Source organism: Hypanus sabinus, chromosome 16 (assembly GCF_030144855.1).
Source record: "Hypanus sabinus isolate sHypSab1 chromosome 16, sHypSab1.hap1, whole genome shotgun sequence".
NCBI classification, from domain to species: domain Eukaryota; kingdom Metazoa; phylum Chordata; class Chondrichthyes; order Myliobatiformes; family Dasyatidae; genus Hypanus; species Hypanus sabinus.
This window is the reverse complement of record NC_082721.1, coordinates 86,422,833-86,442,688: the sequence shown is the minus strand read 5'-3', so window position 1 is coordinate 86,442,688 and position 19,856 is coordinate 86,422,833.

Sequence of the window (19,856 nt, the reverse complement as noted above, 5' to 3'; positions counted from 1 at the left end):
AGAAATATGTGGAACACTTCCTGAGGTGCTGTTGTATCATAGACAATCACTTATCTTTAAGAAGCATTTACACACTCAGTGGCCACTTTATTAGGTACATCTGTACACCTGCTCGTTAATGTAAATATCTAACCAGCCAATCATGTGGTAGCAACTCAGTGCATGAAAGCATGCAAACATGGTCAAAAGGTTCAATTGTTGGTCAGATCAAACATCGGAATGGGGAAGAAATGTGATCTAAGTGACTTTGGCCTTGGAATGATTGTTGGTGCCAGACGGGGTAGTTTGAATATCTCAGAAAATGCTGATCTCCTGGGATTTTCATGCACAACAGCCTCTAGAGTTTGCGAAGAATGGTGCAAAACACAAAACAAAATCCAGTGAGCGCCATGTGGGTGAAAAAGCCTTGTAATTGAGAGAGGTCAGAGGAGAATGGTTGGATTGTTTCAAGCTGACAGGAAGGGGACAGTAACTCAAAGAACACATGGTACAACAGTGGTGTGCAGAAGCATCTCTGAATGCACAACATGTTGAACCTTGAAATGGATGAGAAACAACAGCAGAAGGCCACACTGGGTCCCACTATTGTACCTAATAAAGTGGCCCCTGGGTGTACAATGACATGTGTCATTTACAATAGCAACCAACACAACCAAGGAGGTGCTGGGGGCAGCCCACAAGTGTCTCCACACATTTCAGCACCAACAAAGCGTGCCCACAATGTTCAACATTACAACATAGAACACAACAAAACTGAACACAGGATAACGTAACAATATCAAACCAAGCCTGCATCCTACCCCTCCCCCCACCCACACACTGGACAGTCCTCCAACAGCAGGAGAGCCCTCTGGGCACCCAGTACTCAGTCTCCAGATTTCAGATATCAGGCTTCAGCTTCTGGATTTCCGGTCAACTTTTGGGCTTCAGTCTTTGGAATCAATCCATGATCGAGCCGATACTAGAACCCCAAACTCCAGGCTCAAAATCTGGGCTTGCTGATTGACCAGTCCTCATGCCTCCTGCTTGTATGAACCTCCAGTCCTGGGCCCACTGATCTGGGACAGTCTGACATCCATGAATGTCATCCGTCACCTGATCACGTCGCTGGCCTTCAAACAGAGAGCAGAGGCTAATCTCTGAATGCTTTCCTCACTTTGAGCGCAGAGGCCTAGAGTCTGAATGCTTTTATCACTTCAAACACAGAGCCGAGGTCTAGACCCGGAATGTTATTCATATCTATGAGCGCAGAGCCAAGGCTAATCTCTGAATGCATTCATCACTTCAAACGCGGAGTGGTGGTACTTTCTCTGCCTCCCTTAGCATTATTGACTTTGAGAGACAGGAGTGAGACATGAATCCAAGTAAAAGTGTGTCATCTGTACCTTAATAATCCAGCAAACCATAGTGCAAGAATTATTAAGGATGGCAATAAATCTTGGTTAAATGCTGGCATTCTGACCCAGTGGTAATGAAATGTCAGGTTGTGCTGAGCAGGCTTTGAAACCCAGAGACAACTCCTTTACTTTTCTGTTTTTATTTAAGCTAAATTGCTTAAAATTCAGTTTATACTGGCTTGTTGATGTACCTTTCGGTTGTTCCAACTAAGTTTGTATTCCATTGTGCCCACAGTATGAGGGGGGAGGTAGATAATTTCACTTTAATAATTAGGGGAAAAAATAACTCACCAGATATAGAGTAATATCTTCTCTGGTGGACAGTTCAGAAACAACATGTCATTATCAATCAGAACCAAACCACTGCATCAAAACACTAGGAATCATTTCTTTAAATGCAGTGGGAGTCGGAGGAGTTACAGCCCTTTCTCCAAGAGCACCAGACCACCTCTACTGGTTTAGGATGGTGGTGAGGTGTTTGGTGCTGTGGTGTTTGCCGAGCTTGGCAACTAGCTTATGGCTAATTGTCTTATGGTGAGACTTAGGAGGAACGTGAGGGCCAGCTTTTAGCTTGAACACAATGGGTGGTATCAGTGTGGATTCAGCTGGTGGAGGCAGGTAAAAGAACAACATATAAAAGACATGGGATGATACTGAGACTGGAAAGGTCTAGAAAGTTTTCAGCCAAATGCTGACAAATGGGATTAGCTTGGATCCCATCCTGGTCTGTTTGGCTAGTTTGAACTGAAAAGCCTGCCTCCATGCAATATTATTCTATGAATCTATAAGTATTTAACATTTGGAATAAAATTGTGTTCTTACTTCATATAATTTCACATTTCCACGTGACATAGAAGAAGGCCATTCAGCCCATTGAGCTGTTCATTGAAACAAGTCCAACACCTCACCTACTTCCCTGCAACCTATTCTGCCTCATAGGCTCACTAACACCCCTCAGATCCCCTACCAGGGATGGACTGTCATCAGCCTGGTCACTTTCACCAGCTCAGTGACTGATGAACTATAGGTGAACAGACACAAATATATTTGATTAAGCCTCGGAACAATTAATAGATGTTGTTTATCACAGGCTTGCTTTGGAACAGGCAATCCCAAACAATGGAAATTGGATATATTTGCCCAAATCTGTCAGAATCCCCGGATTGTTAACTTGGATCGCCTTGTTGCCAGCCTATCTTTGGAACTTATTTATCTCCAAGGTTATTTTGAGCACACATTTTCACTCAAGTGACTGACTAATACGTAACATAATTATTCAATGCTTAGGAATGCAACAATCAGTTAAAAATGTAGCATACTTAGCAAAAGTTATCTAATTTGTGAAGTGTTTCATCCTGCCATTAATTTCCTGCTCATGAGATCTGATAAGAAATACTGGGAAATGACAAGTCAGTGTGGGCTAGGTAATGAACTCATATCACTATTTATAGGTTTTAAACAAAATCTGTTTCGAATGCTTAAAAACTATAATGTTTTTTTTCTTCCCTTTCAACTGCCCTGTCTGACCTGCATTGTTATAGAATTGATACTGGAAGTACAGCCCATCTGTGCTTTGAGAGATGTCTCCAATCAATCTCGGTAAATGAAAAATAAGTAAAACGCAGTGGAAGTGTTCCTGCGCAGGTCAGGAGCAGAGCTTGAAAAACCCAGACTCCATAAAAGAGAGGTACTGCCTAGCAGAGCGGTCATCATCAGAGTGGTCTGAGTCCGAGTGGTAATACTTCAGCTTAACAGGCTTCGGAGAGGACAAGCGGAGGCATTTGTTTTTTTTATTTAACTCTTGAAAGAACAGTGGGTATGTCTGCAGGGCCAGTGTTCTGTTCTGCATGTCAGATGTGGGATTTCCAGCCTCCCCGATGGCCACATCTGCACCAGGTGTATCGAGATGCAGTTCCTTAGAGACCGTGTTAGGGAACTGGAGCTGCAGCTCAACGACCTTCAGCTTGTTAGGGAAAGCGAGGAGGTAATAAACAGAAGCTACAGGGAGGTAGTCATCACAAGGCTACAGGAAAGAGATAAATGGGTGACTGTCAGGAGAGGGCAGGGAGAATGTTAGATAGTGGAGAGGACCCTGTCCTGCCCAGCAGTACTCAAAATGGAGTCCATATTGTTGAGAGGGACTGCCTACATGGGGGAAACAACAGCATCCATGCCGCTGGCGCTTAGTCTGGTCCTGTGGCTCAGGAGGGTAGGGAACAGACGAGGATAGCAGCAGTAATAGAGAACTCTATGGTTAGGGGACATATAGTTGATTCTGTGGACACATAAAAGAATCATAGATGGTAGTTTGCCTCCCAGGTGCCAGGTTCCATGACGTTTCTGAATGCATCCACAATATCCTGAGAAGGGAGGGTGAGCAGCCAGAAGGTGTGGTACATATTGGTACCAACAAAATAGGTAGAAAAAGGGAGGAGGTCCTGAAAAAAGACTACAGGGAGATAGGAAGGAAGTTGAGAAGCAGGTCCTCAAGGGTAGTAACCTTGGGATTGCTACCTGTGCCATGCTGCAGTGAGGATAGGAATAGAATCATGTGGTAGATAAATGCGTGGCTGAAGAACTGGAGCGAGGAGGGGTCCAGGGATTCAGATTTCTGGATCATTGGGACCTCTCCTGGGGCAGGTGGGACCTACACAAAAGGGATATGTTGCACTTGAATCCGAGGGGGGCCAGTTCAGTGGCTTGGAAATTTCGCTGTATCCATCCACTGTCTTGTGCTTTTCAATTACCTTTCTGCACAGTTGCTAAGAGTGTTCTTTTGTCTTCATGGTGTAGTTTTTAAACCAGGATACTGACTCACCAGCAGTGGGACCCTCTTCTTCTTGTGTTGTTTTATGGCGGTTGGCAAACCAGCTTTAAGGTGCATTACCGCCACCTACTAGACTGGAGTGTGGATCGTTTGATAAAGAATTGCATTCCCTAAATTCTATATAATAAACCAGAGTCTTTCAAATACTTCATGATATAGGCCCTTATTTCTCTTGAACTCCCACTTAAAATGTCTTCTATACCCACAGCAATTTTTTTGTTTATCTGAAGCGCTCCTATCATCTTCACTCTTTCTCTTTGATACTTCTTACATTTTATCAATACATGTTCAACTGCTTCTGGTTGATTACAGTATTCACACAACGCAGTTGGATGTTTCCCTATTTTATATAATATGTAATTAAGACTCGTGCGACCAATTCTTAAATGACTGATGATCAAAAATCTGGTGGGCATAGGGTTCTATGCCCACCAGATATTTGTATCTGACTTGCCTTTGTATTTTGTATAGTTGTCTCCCTGTTTCACTCTCATCCCAGTTCTTCTGCCATGTCTCCTCAATACATGTTTTTACAATGCTTTTGACTTCCGCTTAGCTTGGAGGGATCTGGACCTCTATTATAGACGATTTGAGTGATTGTTTAGCTATAACGTCCACTTTTTCATACCACAATGAGCAGGAACCCAAAGGAAACTGACTTCTACCCCATTTTCAGTCAGTGTATATTGTTACGTACCCCGTAACTGGGTCACTTACCAGCAAAGATAGAGAGGTCCGTTAAAGTCTGATGGTACTATTTTTAACAGTATTTATTAATAAAAATACACAAAAATAATATAAATGCAAACATACAGATAATATACGTCATCAATACTAAATCTAAAAGCGCGGGTATAATAAGAATCAAGAAGAAATAGCTCTAGGGGATAATGTATTGTCTGATGGAAATATAAAAGTCACTTTAGTTCATTCAAGCTGCAGGCTGCAGCCTTTGGTTGGAGTCAAGAGAGAGAGTTAAACTTGCCCATTCCTTTTATGATGTCAATCCTTCGAGGGTCGTTGGGAGTTGATTTCCCTGTTGTTAGCTAAAAATCGTTCTTCTGTGGTCAAGGACCACCGATTCCGGGGAAAATGGAAACGGACGCACGTGGCCTTCCCACCGGCGTTTGCTATTACGGGATCGCTAGCGTTTCTTCTGGTGCGTCTGAGGGGCTGTTCCCACAGACCCTCTTTTATCCTGACTCACAGGGTCTCAGATGTCAATCAGGTTGGGGATGATGCAATCCCTCCACCAACCTCCCCCTCAGTTCATTGCCTTGGGGCTTCGATGCATCGTACAGGATGCAATACACAAGTCCGTCTCCAAGAGACAATCGCCAGTATCAATGGGTCCGCCTTTCGGAGGCCAGGACACATTCCACCTCTTTGTGGATTCTGCATGTCTTTCTCTCATTTCCTGGGTCTCCTGAACTGACTCAATAGTGATCTTGCGATTCTCAAAAAGGAGGGGGCTACCCCGCACCCTTCGGCCCCTCAGAGCTGTGGTACATTCATAGCAATATAACTTGCATAGAATCTCCAATAAGATATCCTGTCTACTTTCTGATTTTCTTGATTTGATAGAGGTTAATGCAGGCAAAGTGTCTGAACAAATTACAGCCTTTTTGACATTATTTTCTTCTATCCATGATAATGCACTCAGTATTGCCATTAATTCTGTTGTTTACACTGATAAATGGTTTGATGTTCTTTTCCTAATGCTAGTTTTGCACTGAGGAATGTAGACTGCAATACCTGTGTGGCCAGACCTAGGATCTTTTGATCCATCTGTAAATATTACAAATTCATTTCTAAAATGCAGGTCTACATATCCTTGTACTATCAGTTCGTTTCCACAATCAGACTTCTTTTTTAAAAGTTGTTGCAGGTTTATATCCACTGTGTGTATTGCAAAGAGCCATGGAGGAACATCGGATAATGGAACTGTCGGGCTATATTCCAGCTCGTGTAGAAGGAATATAGCTTTAGCTGCACGTGAATAGTTATGCCCCATGATGTTAACCCAGTAATGTTGCATTATCTTTATTCTTCTAAGTCTTAATGGCATTTCCCCCGTTTCGACTTGAAGAGCCGATACCGGTGATGTTCTGAAGGCACCACTACGTATCCTGAGGGCCTGAGCTTGCTCAACATCCAGCATTTTTAAATTACTGTCTGCAGCTGACACGTATGCTACACATCCATAACCCAAGGTAGCCGTCAACAGAGCTTGATAAATCCTTAATAGTGATAACCTGCTCGCACCCAAATCCTGTACAGCAAGACACCTCAAAAAGTTGTTTATATTTTTACATTTGTTTGTAATCTTCTCAATTTGCTTTTTCCATGTAACAAACCGAGGAACTGAATTACCTTTACCTGCTCTAATTTTTGTTAATTTTTGTTCATATAATTTCATGGAAACTGGTTTGTGATTTCTTGAGAAACATATCACTTGCGACTGACTTATAGACAATTTGAAACCCCATTTATTTGCCCACTCCTCCACTTTATTAATTGCATCTTGCATTTTCCTTTGTATATAAATTAAATTTCTTCCCTCACCCATAAAGCCCCATCATCTGCATACAAATATTACCCCAATTCTTCAAATATTACCCCTTCCAGATTCAGGTGTATTTTTACGGCTATCAATTGAAACACCTTGACTGCACACAGGTGATCTCCATTTAACTAATTATGTGACTTTTTTTCTCAACTTTGGAATTGGGTTTATTGTGTATTACATCATAAAAAGGAATTTCATAACATTCACCAACTGAATTTCACGAAGCTCGAGAAGGATTTCAAACCATCTATGATAGAGTCACTAAAACTTACCCATCTTAAGAAAACATGAGTACGCCTCATGCAGAAAACTTCCTTCACTACAGCATAAACCAACAAAGAAGCTGCAGATTTCTGTTAAACAGGAAATTGAAAATATTGGTCCACTTTAAAAGGTTCACTTTGAACAGGCCGCATCAGGGGGCTCCATCTGATACCCATTTTCAGGCAACATGTATCCTTCCACAGGCTGTGACTCCATGTCAATATAAAAGTCCAAGCTACTTTCCTCATATTGCTCTGGCGCCCCATTATCTTGCAGCTTGTCAGGTTCCTTATTCCTGTGTCTATCCCTGTCCCGGTCTCTGTCTCGCTTGTGATCTCTATCTCAGTCTCGGGTCCTGTCACTCCTCGGGCCCCATCTCGATCCTTGCCCCTATCCCTGTGACTCCACCTACGGTCATGATCCCGGTCTCTATCTCTCTCCTTATCCTGATCTCTATCCCTGTCTCCTCGCTCCTTGTTCTTCTCTTCTGACTTCTAAAACCAATTGGCTGTAGCAGTGATGATTTAGTGTGTCTTATTAAGGGGGGGATGAATAATTATGCAATCAATTATTTTGTGTTTTATATTTGTAGATAATTCAGATTACTTTGTAGAGATCTGTTTTTACTTTGACATGAAAGAGTCTTTTACTGTTGATCAGTGTCAAAAACACCAAATTATTTCACTGTGATTCAATGTTGTAAAACAATAAAACATGAAAACTTCCAGGGGGGGGGGGGGTGAATATTTTTTATGAACACTAGGTCAGCGTTTAACACTATAATTTCTAAACATAGAAACATAGAAAACCCGCAGCACAATGCTGTGCTGAACATGTACTTACTTTAGAAATTACCTAGGGTTACACATAGCCCTCTATTTTTCCAAGCTCCATGTACCTATCCAGGATACTCTTAAAAGACCCTATTGTATCTGTCTCCACCAGCATCACCAGCAGGCCATTCCACACACTCACCACTCTCTATGTAAAAAATTTACCCCGACATCTCTTCCGTACCTACTTCCAAGAACCTTATAACTGTGCCCCCTTGTGTCAGCCGATTCAGCCCTGGGGAAAAGCCCCTGACTATTCACACAATCAATGCCTCTCATCATTTTATACGCTTCTATCAAGTCACCTCTCATCCTTCGTCGCTCCAAGGAGAAAAGGACAACTTCACTCAACCTATTCTTGTAAGGCATGTTCCCCAATCCAGGCAACATCCTTGTAAATTTCCTCTAGAGCCACAGTACTCTAAGACTAGGATCCTATATAGCTGCAACATTACCTCTAGGCTCCTAAACTCAATCCCATGGTTGATGAAGGCCAATGCACAGTATGCCTTCTTAACCACAGAGTCAACCTGCATAGCAGCTTTGAGTGTCCTATGGACTCAGAACCCAAGATCCCTCTGATCCTCCACACTGCCAAGAGTCTTACCATTAATGCTATATTCTGTCATCATATTTGATCTACCAAAATGAACCACTTCACACTTATCTGGGTTGAAATCCATCTGCCACTTCTCAGCCCTCCACGCTATCCACAACACCCCCAACATTTGTGTCATCAACAAATTTACTAACCCATCCCTCCACTTCCTCATCTAAGTCATTTATAAAGATCACGAAGAGTAGGTCCTTGAGTAGGTCCAGAACAGATCCTTGAGGCACTTCACTGGTCACCGACCTCCATGCAGAACATGACCCGTCTACAACCACTCTTTGCCTTCTCTGGGCAAGCCAGTTCTGGATCCACAAAGCAATGTCCCCTTGGATCCCATGCCCCCTTACTTTCTCAGTAAACCTTGCATGGGGTACCTTATCAAATGCCTTGCTGAAATCCATATACACTACATCTACTGCTCTCCCTTCATCAATGTGTTTAGTCACATCCGCAAAAAATTCATTCTGTCTCGTAAGGCATGACCTGCCTTTGACAAAGCCATGCTGACTATTCCTAAATTATATTATGCCTCTCTAAATGTTCATAAATCCTGCATCCCAGGAACTCTCCATCAACTGAGGTAAGACTCACTGGTCTATAATTTCCGGGGCTATCTCTGCTTCCTTTCTTGAATAAGGGAACGAAATCTGCAGCCCACCAATGCTCCAGAACCTCTCCCGTCCCCATTGATGATGCAAAGATCATCGTCAGAGGCTCAGCAATCTCCTCCCTCACCTTCCACGGTAGCCTGGGGTACATCCTGTCCAGTGACTTATTCAACTTGAAGCTTTCCAGAAGTTCCAGCGCAAACCCTTTCTTAATATCTATATGCTCAAGCTTTTCAATCGGCACTAAGTCTTCCCTACAATCACCAAAATCCTTTTCCATAGTGAATACTGAAGCAAAGTATCTCCTCCGGTTCCATACACACTTTTCCAATGTCACACTTGATGGTTCCTATTCTCTCACGTCTTATCCTTTTGTTCTTCAAATACTTGTAGAAGTACAAGGAGTTTTCTTTAATCCTGTCTGCCAAGGCCTTCTCATGGCCCCCTCTGGCTCTCCTTTCTTTCTTAAGCTCCTTCCTTTTAGCCTTATAATCTCCTAGATCTCTATCATTCCCTAGTTTTTTGAACCTTTCGTAAGCTTTTCTTTTCTTCTTGACTAGATTTTCAACAGCCTTTGTGCATCATGGTTCCTATACCCTAACATGCTTTCCCTATCTCATTGGAACATACCTATGCAAAACTCCATGAAAATTTCCTTTGAACATTTGCCACATGTCTGCCACACATTTCCCTGAGAACATCTCTTTCCGATTTATGCCTCCAGGTTCCTGCTTGATTAGCCTCATATTTCCCCTTACAACAATTAAATGCTTTCCTAACTTGTCTGTTCTTATCCCTCTCCAATGTAAAGGAGATAGAACTGTGATCACTATCTCCAAAATGCTCTCCCACTGAGGGATCTGACACCTGATTAGGTTTATTTCCCAATACCAGATCAGGTACAGCCTCTCCTCTTGTAGGCTTATCCACATATAGTGTCAAGAAAACTTCTTGAACACACCTAACAGACTCCACCCCATCTAACCCCCTCATTCTAGGGAGTTGCCAATCAATATAGAAGCATAGAAAATCTACAGCACAATACAGGCCCTTCGGCCCATAGAACTGTGCTGAACCTGTCCTTACCTTAGAACTACCTAGGCCGGGGGTCGGCAACCCGCGGCTCCGGAGCCGCATGCGTTTCTTTCATCTCTGTGCTGCAGCTCCCTGTGGCTTTGGAAAATAAATGGTGAGTATTTAATTAAAATGTATTTTATGTTAGTTTGTTAGTTTTTGAAATGTAATTCTAAATTTGAAGATTACGGTGATCTTGTACAATCTAAATAAGACGTTGTGGCGACCCATTTCCTGGCACATTGGAACCGGCTCACAATTAGCTAGCATTCAGGCTAAGGGAGATAGCCTATGGGGGTTTGTGAGTACGTGTCATTTGGAGCATCCACGCCCATGGGGGGCGGGTTGAGGGAGGCTTAAAAGCAAGGCTGTTTAGTTCGAATAAAGCTATCTTTGACTGCAGTTTACTGACTGTGTGTAGCACACCGCTACAACGTGTTTTTATCGCTGGCTGTCCAGAGGGGAGGTGCTGAAGTGCTTTGTCACGTGTCTGGAAGAAGTGAAAACTTTCCTGGGCAGCAAAGGACTCACCTTTCCTGAGCTGGAACAGCCAGAATGGCTGGAAAAGCTACACTCTATGGTAGACATGACAGCGCACCTGAACACGCTGAACAGCTCTTCAGGGAAGGGACGCACAGCCCTGCACATGTTGGAGGATGTTTTGGCATTCGAGCGCAAGTTGACAGTGCTTGCCAGAGATTTACAGAAAAGCACATTGTCTCACTTCCCCAATTTGAGAGAGTTCAAACAAGGTCATGACATGATAAATTCGGAGTATTTACATTCTGCAATCATTGCAATGCAAACATCGTTTGGGAAATGCTTCTGTGAGTTCAGAGAGGAAAAAAACACATTATCCTTCCCGGTCTCTCCCCTAAGCATCGCTCCATCCTTACTGAATACGACTGCATTGGCAGGTGTGAGTCAACCTGATCTTGAGATGGAACTGGCCGACATAGCCGACAAAGACATATGGGTGTCCAAGTTTAGACGCTTGACAGCAGACCTTGAAGATGTTGCCCGTCAGAAGGCCGTTCTTGCTCAGAATCACAAATGGAGTGATATTGAAAACCTCCTAAAACCGGGCAAACTTGTGTTCGAAACATGGAATGCTATCCCTGACATTTATGTAAACATGAAAAAGTATGCGCTTGGAGTCCTGTCGATCTTTGGATCCACATATGTATGTGAGCAGGTGTTCTCCAACATGAACTTTATTAAAGACAAACATCGTGCACGCCTCACAGATGACAGCTTGCGATCCTGTGTAAAGATGAAGGTGACGTCATACAGCCCTGATGTGCAAACGCTGTGCGCTGAGGTCCAGGAGCAGAAATCCCACTAAGCAAGTATGATAAATATTTTAATTACCTATTATTTTACATATATTCATATTTTTTCATTGTTCAGTGAAATAGTCCTTTTATTTTTCAGGTTGACAGCTGGCTGACGTTATTTTTGGTTTGCTGCTGGTGGAAAATTTAAGTTCGGCGTTTTTCATAAATACAAGAAGGACTCAAATAGACATTGAGTATTTTACTTAAAAGTAACCTTCAACCCAATGTCTTTTTTTCGGAGTTCAAAATGTTTTTGTTGCATGCAGAAATGTAATTTCGTTTTCTCTGCAGGAGTTCATCTATTTCATAAATCCAACACATTATAGTTTGTTTATACATAGCATAAAGGCAAAAAAACATTGTATGCAGTGTTATTTCATTTTAAATGTCAAACGGGTTTTGTGGCTCCCAGTCTTTTCTTTTCTGTGGGAAATGTTTCCAAATGGCTCTTTCAGTGGTAAAGGTTGCTGACCCCTGACCTAGGCTTACCCATAACCATCTACGTTTTTCTAAGCTCCCTGTATCTGTCCAGGAGTCTCTTAAAAGATCCTATCATTTCTGCCTCCACCACCACTGCCGGCAGCCCATTCCATGCACTCACCACTCTCTGTGTAAAAAACTTACCCCTAATATCTCCTTTGTACCTACTCCCAAGCATCTTAAAGCTATACCATCTCATGCTAGCCATTTCAGCCCTGGGAAAAAGCCTCTGACTATCCACACGATCAATGCCTCTCATTATCATGTATTTAGGAAATTAAAATCTCCCATTACGACAACTGTGTTATTATTACACTTTTCCAGAATCTGTCTCCCTATCTGCTCCTCGATGTCCCTGTTACTATTGGGTGGTCTATAAACTCCACCCCAGTAGAGTTATTGCCCCCTTCCTGTTTCTAACTTTCACCCACAGAGACTGAGTAGATAATCCGTCCATGACTTCCTCCTTTTCTGCAGCCGTGACACAATCTCTGATCAGCAGTGCCTCGCCCCCACCTCTTTTGCTTCCCTCCCTGTCCTTTCTGAAACATCTAAAACCTGGTACTCGAAGTAACCATTCCTGCCCCTGAGCCATCCGAGTCTCTGTAATGGCCACAACATCATAGCTCCAAGTACTGATCCATGCTCTAAGCTCATCCACTTTGTTCACAATACTCATTGTGTTAAAATAAACACATTTCAAACCACTGGTCAGAGCGCATCCCTCCTCTATCACCTCCCTATCCTCCCTCTCACACTGTCTCCAAGTTTTCTCTGTTTGTGAGCCAACCGCCTTTTCCTCCATCTCTTCAGTTTGGTTCCCACCTCCCAGCAATGCTAGTTTAAACTCACCCCAATAGCCTTAGCAAACCTCCCTGCCAGGATCTTGACATCCCTTGGATTCAAGTGCAACCCGTCCTTTTTGTACAGGTCACGCCTGCCCCAAAAGAGGTCCCAATGATCCAGAAATCTGAATCCCTGCCCCCTGATCCAATCCCTCAGCCACACATTTATCCTCCACCTCATTCTATTCCTATTCACACTGTCACATGGCACTGGCAGTAATCACGAGATTACTACCTTTGAGGTCCTGCTTCTCAACTTCCTTCCTAACTCCCTGTAGTCTGTTTTCAGGACCTCCTCCCTTTTCCTATCGATGTCATCGGTACCAATATGTACAATGACCTCTGGCTGTTCACCTTCCCACTTCAGGATATCGTGGATGCAATCAGAAACATCCCGGACTCTGGCACCTGGGAGGCAAACTACCATCCGAGTTTCTTTCCTGTGTCCACAGAATCGCCTGTCTGACCCCCTGACTATAGAGTCCCCTATCACTACTGCCTTCCTCTTACTTTCCCTACCCTTCTGAGCCACAGGGGCAGACTCTGTGCCAGAGGCACGGCCACTGCCACTTCCCCCAGCAATACTCAAGCAGGAGTACTTATTGTCAAGGGGTACAGCCACAGGGGTACTCTCTAGTGTCTGACTCTTGCCCTTCCCTCTCCTGACTGTTACCCACTTATCTGTCTCCCTAGGCCTCAGTGTGACTACTTGCCTATGGCTCCTCTCTATCACCTCCTCACTCTCCCTGACCAGACGAAGGTCATTGAGCTGCATCTCCAGTTCCCTAATTTGGTCCTAAGGAGCTGCAGCATGACACACCTGGTGCAGATGAGACCGTCCGGGAGGCTGGGAGTCTCCCGGACTTCCCACATCTGACACCCGGCACAGAACATTCATTCTTCCTGTCTCTATTCTACACAGGCAACCTACCTTGCCTCGAGCCATTATCTCCTAAACCCCATTGAGACAAAGCCCTCCTATTCTGTCTCTCTCTACTATGCTACCCGCTCTATAAAGCTGTCTTCTTTTTCAACTCTTCTCGCTGTTCTAACTAGTTGACATCCACGTGCTTGCGCAGTCATGCCGTGATCAGAATTGCTGACCGAAAAGCCACAGAACCTGGGCCTCTGCATCTCCCTCTGAAATTGGATCCTCAGCTTAACTGGAAGACCGCAATCTGTGCGCATTGGTAATAACATCTCTACCCTGCTTTGAAATCAACACTGGCACACCTCAGGAATGTGTGCCTAGCCCACTGCTTTACTCTCTCTACACCCATGACTTTGTGATGAGGTACAGCTCGAATGCCATCTATAAATTTGCTGATGATACAGTCACTGCTGACAGATGGTGATGAGAGGGTGTACAGGAGTGTGATATACCAGCTAGTTGAGTGGTATTGCAATAACAACCTGGCACCCAGTGCCAGTAAGACCAAAGAGCTGATGGTGGACTTCAGGAAGGGTAAGACGAGGGGACACAAACCAATCCTCAGAGAGGGATCAGAGTGCAGAGAGTGTGTAATTTCAAGTTGTTGATATCTCCAAGGATCTAATCTGGTCCCGACAAATCAATGCAGCTAAAAAGAACGCAGGACAGTGGCTTTATCACAATCGTGAGTTTGAGGAGATTTGGTTTTTCGTGTAAAACAATTGAAAACTTCTACAGATACACTGTGAAGAGCATTCTGACCACCCAGGGCATGCCCCCTTCTCACTGTTACCATCAGGTACAGAAGCCTGAGGGCACACACTCAGTGATTCAGGAACAGCTTCTTCGTCTCTGTCATCAGATTCCTAAATGGACATTGAACCCTTGGATGTTACCTCACTACTTTTTTTTAATTCCTGTTTTTTGCACAATTTATCTTAATTTAACTACTTAATATACATATATACTTACTGTAATTCAGTGTATCTTGTTTATATATCATGTATTGCGTTGTACTGCTGACGCAAAGTTAACAAATTTCATTACGTACGCCGGTGATATTAAACCTGATTCTGATTCTGAACGGGATGGCATGAATATCAATTTCTCCTGCTGCTAAACAAATCCTTCCCCTCCCCCCATTTCATCTATTCCCCACCCTGACCTTTCACTTCCTCTCCCTGTTACTGCCTATTACTTCCCCTGGGTGTCCTCCTCCTCCTCTTTCTCCTATTGTCCACTCTCCTCTCCTAACAGATTTCTCCGCCAACCCTTGACCTTTCCCACCCACCTGACTTCATCTATCATCTTCCAGCTAGCCTTTTTCCCCTTCCCCCACCTCTTTATTCTGGCATCTTCACTCTTCTTTCTCAGTCCTGAAGAAGGCTTTTGGCCCAAAATGTCAACAATCTATTCATTTCCATAGATGCTGCCTGACCTACTGTGTTCCTCCGGCATTTTGTGCGTGTTGCTTTGGATTTCTTGCGTCTGCAGACTTTCTTGAGTTTGTAATTCCTCGTTCATTTGTCTGATGCTGCTAATTGCTGCCTTTCTTTGGAATTACTCCTTCAGCCAGTGCCACAGGGATGGCCATTAAACATTTACTTCCACACAGCGTGGGTTGGTAACAGAGAAATGAATCTGTACTCAAAACCTATATTTATCAGTGCACAGACCAAACATTTCTAGCCAATGCAACACACGTTGGACACTATCCAATTCTGTTTACCATGCACTTTCCTCACTGCTGCAGTCAGGTAGGGGGTACAGGAGCCTCAGGACTTGCACCACCACGTTCAAGAACAGTTACTACCTCCCAACCACCAGGCTCTTGAACCAAAGAGGATAGCTACACTCATCTATTGCGATGTTCCCACAGTTAATGATCTCACCTTAATAACTCCTTCTTTTGTTATTTCATGTTCTTACTATTTATTGATATTAATTTATACTTGCATTTGCACAGTTTGTTGTCCTCTGTTCGATGTTTCATTCATCCCATTAAAGTTACTATTCTATAGATTTGCTGTGTATGCCGGCAGGAAAATGCATCTCAGGTTGTATGTGGTGACATTTATCTAATAATAAATTTTACTTTGAACTTTGAACTTTCCTGTTTATCCAGATTAGGCCTTCCTTCATGTCCATATGACCAGTTGCTTCCAAGTAAATCTCAGATGAGTGGAGTGTTCAATTTATGTTCAGCAGTTTAAAGCACATCAGTCGCACCTCTGTCAATAATACACTCTACTCAAATCTGAGATGATTGCCTTTTCAAGTCCCAATTCATAGAATGCGTAGTGTATGATCATCTAATACTGTTACACTGCTAGAGGAGTAAGCTTTAATTAAACTTGTTAACACATTAATCTTTAGCACACTAGTGGTTTAACACGATTAAAAGAACATCTCATAACGTATTAACAAACTAAATGTCTTCCCTGAACAAGGAGGCACAACAGCACCTCCATTTCCTAAGGAAATTGACGCAAGTGAATTTCCCCCTGCCCCACTGCCATCTTAACTGCATTTTACAGGAGCACCACTGGGAGCATCCTGACAAGTTGCATCTCCTTCCTGTATGGGAGCAGCCGAGCATCAATGCCAAAGTCCCTACAACTGACTGTGAGAACAGCTGAGAGGATCACAGGGGTCTGCCTACCATCCATCGGGGACATTTATCAGGAGTGTTGTGTACGCAGGATCGAGGATTCCCGCCTCTTTGCATTTCCACCATCAGTGCATAAAGACAAGAAAGGTCAGGATGAGAAACAGTTTCTTTTCTCAGACCATTAGGCTTCTGAATTCACCTTGAAGTGTCACTGCTAAATCTGCTCTGTACCTGACAATATTAAATTTATGCACTTTACTTGGTTTAGTTATGCATAATTCATCTGTTGATTTAATTCTTACTCTCCTCGGTAATTGCGTGTTATGAGTACCACAGTGCTTTACACCCTGGTCCAGAGAAACAATGTTTTGTTGGATGGTAATAAATGATAATAAGCTGACTTGCTGTAAGTGTATAGTATCACATTTTAAAACTGGTTATTAAGTCCTTGTTATCTACTATATCAACATCGCTCACTGCTTTGCTATTTGTGGGATCTTCATTGTGCCCAGCAGTCAGCTCTGTTGCTAATGGTGCTGACCTGTGACCTCCATTGAGGTTACCACTTAGTTTAGTTTTTTTGATTTTTTTTGGGTTCATGGGGATGGAAGAGGGGAGTTAGGGGTCAGTTTAGTATTGGCTTTGGGGTTAGAGAGGGGAGTTAGGGGTCAGTTTAGTATTGGGTTTGAGGTCAGAGAGGGGAGTTAGGGGTCAGTTTAGTATTGGGTTTGGGGTCAGAGAGGGGAGTTAGGGGTCAGTTTAGTATTGGCTTTGGGGTCAGAGAGGGGAGTTAGGGGTCAGTTTAGAATTGGGTTTGGGGTCAGAGAGGGGAGCTGGGGGTCAGTTTAGTGTTGTGTTTGGGGACAGAGAGGGGAGTTAGGGGTCAGTTTAGTGTTGGTTTTGGGGACAGGGAAGGGAGTTGGGGCAATTTAGTACTTAGGGACCAGTATGTGGGGAGATTTATTTATTTATTTATTGGCATACAGCCTGGAATAGGCCATTCTGGCCCTTCAAGCCACATTGTCCATCAATTCTCTGATTTAACCCGAGCCTAATCACAGGACAATTTACAATGACCAATTAACCTACAAACCTGAGCACCTGGAGGAAATCCATGCGGTCACGGGGAGAACGTACAAACTCCTTATAGGTAGCGGTGGGAATTGAACCTGGGTCACTGGTACTGTGAAGCATTATGATAACCATTACGCTACCATGCTGTATTTTTCAGAGGGATTAGAGGACAAGCTGGAAGCTTATGGCTCCTCTCCACATTTGAAGGCCGGAGACCTGCACATGAGAACATCTGCGGGCCTGGCTGGCATGTCCAGCTGCAGGTTAAGCCACCTGACCAGCGTGGACAAGGGGTGGTGCCAGAGTCAGCAAGTCGTTGGTGGGTCCCAGGATCACGGTTCTGTGCAGGCAGGAGGACGTAGATCTCTCTGGGTTTGCAAAGTGGTGAGACTGGAGTTTCAGGCCTAGTGCCTGGGTCTCATCATGAGCAAATGTGAAGTTTGAGGCCTGATATTCAATGATCGGTGGGTCCTGGGGTCGATGCTGAGGATTGAGGCCCAACAGTTGAATCAGACGTCTGAAAGTCGATGCACATCGGGTTAGGGTTACCCTAACCCTAATGTCGATGCCCATTGGCTGGAGCCATGTTATGTTGTTACCGGAGTGTGTGACAACACTTGCAGGCTGCCCCCCCCAGCACACCCTCCGCTGCTTTGGTCATTAATGCCAACACAAACACTGCGTTTCACTGTATGCTTCAATGTACACACGAAACATAAAGTTGAACCTGGATCTCGAAAATGTTACAACAGCAATTCAGCATTAAGAACTGTTGTCCTTGATCTCTGCTCTGTCATCTTGAAGTCAGGAAAGTCACAAAACAAACACGTGCCCTTGCTTTGTAACTCTGGGATATTTATTAGCTTGTGGGAGACTATAGCAACTTCAATAATTTTGCCACAAATGGTAAATAGAAGAATGCAGACGGGAAATTGCTAACCGACCATTGTCAAGGCATAATTTGAATCATTCCGGCATACACACTTTCTCCTGTCCAACAATCATTTACTCTGTGTGCTGTTATGATGCAACCTAGGTGAAGTCTGCCAAACAAACCTGGCTGGAAACGGCAATATTATAACAGTTAGCTGAACACCAATGCACCCATTGCTGACATTAATTTCTTCATTTAACAACGTGAGACTGAAGAGAATGGCAGGCTCACTTGGGCGAAAGTGAGTCTGTGCCACACTGTGGGCTGTGCTTGACTCACTGTGAATTGAGAAGCCTTGAGTCAAGGGCCCATGCCAGGAATGAAAACACCATGAAAGTGCAGGAATAGGAAGCAAGTTTCCATTAATAGAGTTCCTGAACCCATCCTTGGATTTTAAAGCCATTCCACATGGTGTTTATCCAGAACGAAGAAGCTGGCAGGGAATATCATTGCGGACTCTCTACCCTTTCCGAAAGCTCCCTTCTTGAAAGTGCTATAGAGCTATTAAAACAAAAATCCCTCACCATCTTAAAAATTCCTTCCCTCAGGCAGTTAATCTGATCAAGCATTCTAGTTAGCCACCTCAGCTCACTTTATCTATTGTCCTGGAAGAACTTTGAACCACTTACTATAATACAGTTTACATTCTGGTATTTATGTGCATTTTATTCCATATCTGTACTTTAACCTCTAACTTCATTTTTATGTATTTCCTTATTCATTCTGTTTGTGAAATGCTGTTGTTTCTTTGTTGTACTTCACACTCTGACCAACTCACCACAGCAAATTTCATATGTATATTGTCCGTGTATCCACAGGCATCTGTAGATTATATCCTTACTTTCCTAAAGTATTGTGTGTTGTGTGCTTTACACCCTGGTCTGGAGAAATGTTGTCTCATTTGATGACATATTGTTAAATGACAATAAACTTGATTTGACTTGACTTGATATGGTGAATAAATTTGATCTTTGACCTCATGCTCCTTAATCCTAAAACAGAATGTTCACAACAGGATGATAATTAAGCTTTCTCACCACATTGCCATTTCTACTTCCCAGCCTGGACTTGTCAAACATCTAGAAGCTCAAAAAACCTCAGCACAAATAAAATCATCTCTGATCTGTGTGTTATTTGCTTGTTACTGCATTTTTTTCCATGTTGGATGTTCAATGTTTTCTTTGAACGGGTTCCTTGGTGTTTCTTTGTTTAGTGGTTGTCTGTGGGAAGACGAATCTTAGGGTTGTATACAACATACTTTGATAATAAACGTGTTCAACTGAACTAGGTGAGGAAACTGTGGTGAACTATGTGCCTGTCGGGACACGCCCCTGCTGACTGCTCCTGTGGCTCCTCCCACAGGCCCCTGTATAAAGGAGACCTGCGGCCTGAAGATCGGCCTCAGTCTCCAGGACCTTGTATGATAGACACTCACTCCTGGTTCCTTCTTCCAGTCAAT